At 32.4% G+C, this 7,194-nt stretch overlaps 1 protein-coding gene across 1 annotated transcript in view; it reads left to right on the top strand.

Annotated features, from left to right (window-relative positions):
• VSIG2 (V-set and immunoglobulin domain containing 2) overlaps positions 1–7,194 on the top strand; it is an 879,569-nt gene that overhangs the window by 4,463 nt on the left and 867,912 nt on the right. The window lies entirely within an intron of this gene.

The following is a 7,194-nucleotide window of genomic DNA, read 5'->3' as shown; positions in this document are numbered from 1 at the left end:
GAGATGAAGACTGCCCCCTTTTTTATCAGTATATTAAGCCATGGGCCAATACATAGAGAAATAAAAGCAATGCATATGAATGAGATATAAAATAAAGTAGAACAATATATTATTCCTGGGGAAGGTAACACAACCAAAATTCTGGGGAAAGAATAACATTAAAACAAATGAGTCAGAAGCAACAGGATGGGACACATGTTTGCTGAAAAGAAAAAAAAATAGGTAAAGAACAAGTGAGTAATTGAACTAAGCAGGTAGAATGGAAATGAATGTGTCCAACAAGTGAGAAAGGTATACACAGAAGAGGTGATGAGCACAATAACAAAAATGTCAAAAAGACAAGAAGAAAAACAAGAGTTGAGTATGAAACATGCTGAGGAAAGATGGGACAGAAAGAAATCTAGCTTATTTACAGAGAGAAAGGCAAATGTAAGCTGAACAGGAGATGATTTCTGCCCAAACATCAGCTGGGGGTCTACGGAACAGAAACCAGCATTAAGGTATGAGCATGGGCAGTGACATAGTATGATCATCTAACTGCGCTTGGTCCCCCAAATCTTTTCACAGCTTCATTTACAACTGTTTAGGGTATTATAGCAGACTAAAACAGGTGCAAGAAAGGTCATGATTTTAATGGCTTACCTATGACCTAAGCTAATCTGAATTAAAAATCTTAACCTAAAATTGTGTAAAAGTAGTACATAAAATCTATAATCTACATAAAGAGCTTGGAATCTACACTTCAAATGCTCCCAACACTATAATCATTGACAGAAAGTTTGTATTTATGTTTGTGTAAACTGGAGGAGCCAAAGAAGGAAATGTGTAATGATAAGCAAAAAATGACATACATTGGTACTTGTCGAAGAAATAGAGTACAGATAAAACATGAACACATGTTAGGAGATCACAACCCCTGAATGTATTTTCACAGAGGTATAGCGGCCCACCAGTGGTGTAGACTTTTTTTTCAGTTTTTACTGCATGTTTTAGTACTATTCCCTCCTATTACCCTTGCTGTCCTTTTCTCCATCATATGTGTTATCCCACCCAGGCCCCTATACTGATAGCATTGCTCCAGATATCCACACTGAATCTTAACTGGCAGTTAATAGCGGTTGTACACTGTGAGAATCCCCTGTACCACATCAGGGTGTCCAGTCCCACAGAAGTCCCCTACACACACACACACACACACACACACACACACACACACACACACACACACACACACACACATGCACACACATATCACATCTGAACTGCAGACTAATTTTATTGCTGGGGAGTTTGCTGCACTGATTTGGTTCACTTAACAACAGCATCCTAAACCATTCACAGTAATCAGTTTCCATCCAGTCTGACAGAAACATTCACAAGATCTCTTCTATTCAAGGTTAAATTACAGCAAACTAAACTATTCCCAAGAAGGAGCAATCACCTTTCCAGTCTAGGCCACAAACCCATCATACATGCTGACACAAAAGCTGAGTTTTATCCATTCTCTGTAAGAATTTACTTTTCATTTATTAATGTAATATTCATCTGCTGACCAAATTGGTCACACTGGGCTACTAGCTTCTTTTCAGAGGAGACCCAAGGTGAAATTTTATACTACTAGGAGAAATTTGGTCAGGGCATCAGGAATCTTCCCCTACTCATTATTGTGTGAGTGGACCCATTCTGGAGGAGCAGTTCCTGTTTTCATTCCAGGAGTGGCTTCATGGTTAAGGTGTTTGCCTTACAAACACAAGGTACAGGGTTTGAGTCTCATAAGGGATAATTGGCTAGGCTTAAAATGGCTCACAAGGGCAGTTAGCCTAGTACTAATCTATGAACCTATGAATCTATGAAGGTGCAAAGGCAGCCTGGAGAAACAGGGAGGCAGATGGAGAGAGAAGGAGATGATGGAGCAGTGAAAGAAATTAAGGAGAAAGCAAATATCGAAACTGCAGAATATGTGCAGGATTCTGAGGAAATGTTTCAAAGAAACCTGTTTGATGAAGATGACTCAGCAAATGATGAATGTATAATTACAACCCTCCAGTTGGGAGGGTTGCATGATGATTTACTTAAAGAAATGCTGGTACAGAGTGAGTCAGAAAATGAAAAAGATGTTTCCTGGTGGGACATTATGGAGAAAAATACAAATGGAGATGCAGAGACAATCCTGAGGAATAATGATGAGATGGAAAAGAAAACATATGCAGAGAAAGCAAAAGAAGACAAAAGTGGAGTAGCAGAAAATAAGGCAGAAGAAAATGAAAAATGGAGCTACATTGTAAGGATTCAAAGTAAAGAAGACAAAGAAATGGACAGGTATGAAGTGTGGGATGATTTAATAGCTCCTTTGGGTGTAAAAGCACATGAGGTAACAGCATTTATTCTTATTAACAAAGAGACATTTTGTAACATTATATTTGATATTGTTTTTCAATGGAAAATTTATTTGGAGAATATGAAAAAAGACTCTTACCCATGGAATATTTATGCAATAAAAGCATTTAACAGGGAAACACAATAGAAGATTCATTCACAATATCAAACAGAGGTAGAAAGAGAGACTTTGAAAGGAAATTTGATAGGTTTTGTGAAGTACTGGATATTTCAAAAGTTTATGGCAAAGGGGTTTATGGAGTTGTGTCTGGGATTGTAATATTGTGTTAAAAATAGAAAGAGAAAAAATATACACATACCACGTGTGATAAATATGGAGGGGGAACAGGGGTAGTGTAAAATACTGAGGACAACCTAAAACATGTTTTTTGTGGAAAAGGACATTTGTTAAGTAACTGTGACAAAAGAAAATGTTATATTTATGCAGAAATGGGACAGGATGCAAAAAATGTGAATTAAAATGTTATAAATGTAACAAAATTGGACATTTATGGATGGATTGCAAACATGAAAATAAGAGTAAGGAAATAGAAGAAAGTGAAGAAAATAAAGAGAAGAAATTTTAGAAATAGAAATAGAAGAAAAATTTACATTGTGGGGTAGTAAAAGGGAAAAAAGAACTATATTGGAAAAAAGGTAGAAAGAGAGAGAAAAAGAAAATTTAAAGGGATTTGTACAAAAGAAAAAAAGAAATGGATGAAAAAGAATATACATAGCTAAAGACTGGGCTTGAAATAAGAGTTAAGGTTTTTCACTCACAAACACAAGGTACAGTGTGATTTTCACCTTTGGGAAGGAAATTGGTTATGCTTAGAATGGTCTGTTAAGAAAGCTAGCCCAGTAATTAGCTATGAATGTTTGAAACCATGAATCTATGGAAAAGGGAAAATGAAAATGTTAGAGTACTTTCTGTAAATGTGAAAAGTATTATGAATATAGTAAGAAGAATAGGAATTTTGGAATGGTGTAATACAGTAATGTAGATTTAATTATATTAGAAGGCAAGATTTTTAACAAATGAAAAAATATTACAAAACGAGAAACTATGGGGAGGAAAGATAATCTGGAATTTGGAAAATAAGAGGTATTATACAATAGCTGTATTCTGTAGAGATACAGTGAATATATTAGATGTAACTTCAGCAGAAACGGGAAGATTATCAGCTGTAAGATTTAAAATGGAAAGAAAAAGTCTACAGAATTATAACATTGTATGCTTATACTAACTATAAAGAAAGGCAAAGCTTATTTCATCAGATTTTAGACTATCTAATTATAAATTTGAATATTATAATAATAGGAATCTTTAATTATGATTTATGAGGTAAACAGAAAGGAAATTATGTGGCAAGTTAAAACTTTGGGACAAAAATTCATGGACTTAGAAAAGGGGTTTGTATATAACAGAAATAGATTATTTTATAGTATCATAAGGTTTAGTTATAGGAGAAGGGGAGGTAGTTGAAACAGGATTTTCTGATTATCTTGTGTTATGGCTAGAAATAAAAGAAAACGAGGAGTATATAAAAATAGGCAAATTAATAAAAAGTATAAATGAGAAAGTATGGAATGAAGAGGGAAAGAGATTAGCAATACAGTCATGGAAAGATTATATAGTATGAGAACATTTTTAAAAATTTGGTCTGAATGGTGAGTGATATTTACTGAAAATATAAAAATATTTTACAGTGGCAATATGATATGAGAAAAGCAGAGAAAGAAAAATATAAAATAATATATAATGATGCATTGGAAGATTTAGAAGATAATGACAGAAAGAACTTTGACAAAGAAAAAAATTATATGAAAGAAATCAAGAAAAAATTACAAGAATTGTTATATAAGCAAAGATATTTTTACAAGGAAAAATAGAAGCATCATCAAGTTACTTAAGCAGATTAGTAAAGGAAGATGGTAGTGTAATGAGAAAAATAAGAAATATAGGAGGAGAAATAGAAAGAACTCAGGAAAAGATTGTGAATAGTGTAGTATAATAAGTACAAGAAATGTTTAAAGAAAAAAGAAGGTAGTGAAAAAATGTGGACATATCATGCATTTTGCAATGTATATAGCATTACTAGTGTTACAATTGCTATGCTGTAATGCTATTTTAGTCTTATTAATATTGTCTAATGTTTAATGAAAGAATGTTTAAGAACATAAAATTGAACATATTTGGCACCAAAAAGTGTATAAATTGGGTTAATTAATCAATTAAGGTTATTCTGAAGAAGTCCACATTGAAGTGGATGAAAGCGCTTAATCAAATGTTTTAAAGAAGATGTGTTTTTTGTTTCTTATTTCTCATTAAACCTGTAGTATTATTGTTTGCTGGACTTATGCTTTCTGCTAGCATATCCACACAATAGCATTATGCCAGCATTTAGTAGTAATAAAGTAAAAATACTTGTAAATGGCTGGTTAAGACAAGAGGTACATATGAAGAGTGGTGTAAGACTGGGATGTCCAATGAGTTGTATACTCATTGCATTAGTTATGAACGTGACAGTATGTGAAATAAATTACAAAACGAAGAAGGGCAGGGTATATTATACCTGAAGGGGTTAAGAATTACAGTTATGTAACATATGCAGATAACATTATAATTGCAAAAAAACAAAATTTGGATAAAAAGTAATAATTTGCACAAATGAGTATTTAGAGATGATAGGGATGGCTTTAAATAAAGAGAAAAGTTAAGCTTTAGGTGATGTAATAAAGACTGGGAGTATTAATTTTACAATGAATGAACTTTTTGTGATAGTTATAAAATTTGGGAATAAAGCTGTAAGTAGACTTAAACAGGAAAAAACAGAAGAAATAAAGCAAACGTCTTTTCTGGAGAACATATAAATTATCATTCAGAAAAAAGGCTTATTTGATCAATTTGGTACTGATGGGGGAAAACAGCATAATTAGCAAATCTAACTATTTTGCCAACAGCATTTGAAAATGAATTATTGCAGATAATTTTTTTCATTTATATGGCATTCTAGATTAAACCCAGTAAAAAGAAGAGTTCTGCATGTAAATGAAGAAGAAGGAAGTTTAGAGTTAATTAACCCAGTGGTATGTGCTGCTTCATTAAATTTGTACAGTGTCAAAGTGGGTAAATTAAAAATAATAATGAGAGGTTAGTAGTAACACTGTCTAATTAATATAAGTATTATAAATTCTGGGGTATGGGAAAAAGAGTAAAAGATAAAAAGAGTGCATAAACAAGGAAATAAAATGTTACCAAGAAATTTTGAGGAAATTAAAAATCGATGCTACAGAAAAAAGTAGAAAAGTATGGTATAAGAATGTAATGATAAAACATTACTATGTAAAACCATGGGAAAATGTAACAGATGGAAAAAATTAAAGCTGCAAAAATAAGAAGCAAATGGTGTAATTAGAAAGTAAAATATCAAGATTTTTGTGGAGACTGATAATTAAATTGCCAGTAAAATGAAATATGCCATATAAAAAGAAAAGTGATAGAATATGTTTATATTGTCAAGAAGAAGAAACTACAGAACATGCTTTTTTGAAATATAAAAAAGTAAAAAGGCTTAAGGGAAAACTATGTAAAGATTTTTTGAACATATAAATTAAGTGGACACAATAAACATGGATATGATTAAATGTTGCAATTGTAAGAATAGAAGTAAAGAATTTGTTAAACAAATAGATAAGTTATTTTATGTTATGTGGGTTATATGGAATGAAAGAATAAATAAAATTATGTTTAATGCTAAATGGATTTTAGCAACAATATTAAGTAAAATGAGATGGTGGTTATGGAAAAAGGCGTGCGGTCTAATAATGAAAATTTAGCATGATTGTGTAGGAAATTATGAATGTGTAAACAGATTTGTATATTTATACATTTGTACATATGTAAACATTTTTACATATGTAAATATTTTAAATAAGACTTAATTTTGAATATAAATAAAGGACCCCTACTATTTGTGATAAATGGCATAGGAATCTTTGGATAGGAATCCAAAATCAGAACAGCAAACAGGGATAGGAATCCAAAATCAGAACAGCAAACAGGTCAAACAAATATTTAAAGATGGAACAGTTGTAAGTGTAACTCTGTTGTCACAACTTGGAATTCTCTTCCTGCTAATCTTACATCTCTCTCTACCTCAGTTCAAGAAAAGTTTGATTTAGTACTTTAACAAACGATGGCTATGTCCTTGTCGTAATCCAGACTAACTCTAACCATCACTTGTGTGCACATGGAGGACGTCTGCCTACACTTTATTGTTTCTTAACTTATAAATCCTATGATCTCCTTGCATCTACTACCAGGTTAGCCTACTAGGCATTTAATATCCTATCATTCTTAAAAACACTGTCTAGAATTTTCCATCTGAGTAAAAATGTAATAATTTGTTTGTGTATCTGTTTTTGTGTTTGTTTACATCTGTGTAAAAATCCTTTTATTTGTGTTTTATTTTGTGTTTTAAACTGTAAAAATGTAACAGTTTGTTGAATGTCTTTGGAGCTTTTCTCCCCGGACCTCCACTGAAAATGGACATGTATCCAGTCAGACTATCCCAGTAAACAAATGTAAAATAATAAAATAATAAAATAATAAAATAATAATGCATCCACTTTAGCTACACCAGCTCAAGCAGATGAGACCTTGGTTTAATGTCTCATCTGAAAGATGACAGAATCAGGATTACAGCAACCCCCTTATGCTGCACTGCAGTGTCAGGAGTCCATCTACCAGGTGTGGGAATATAACTTATAACCTTCTGCACCAAAGGCAAGGGTGCTACCTGTTGTACCATTGAC

This window comes from Protopterus annectens, chromosome 8.part0, assembly GCF_019279795.1.
Source record: "Protopterus annectens isolate FY-2018-M chromosome 8.part0, PAN1.0, whole genome shotgun sequence".
NCBI classification, from domain to species: Eukaryota; Metazoa; Chordata; order Ceratodontiformes; family Protopteridae; genus Protopterus; species Protopterus annectens.
This window is presented reverse-complemented; position numbering and strand designations above follow the sequence as displayed.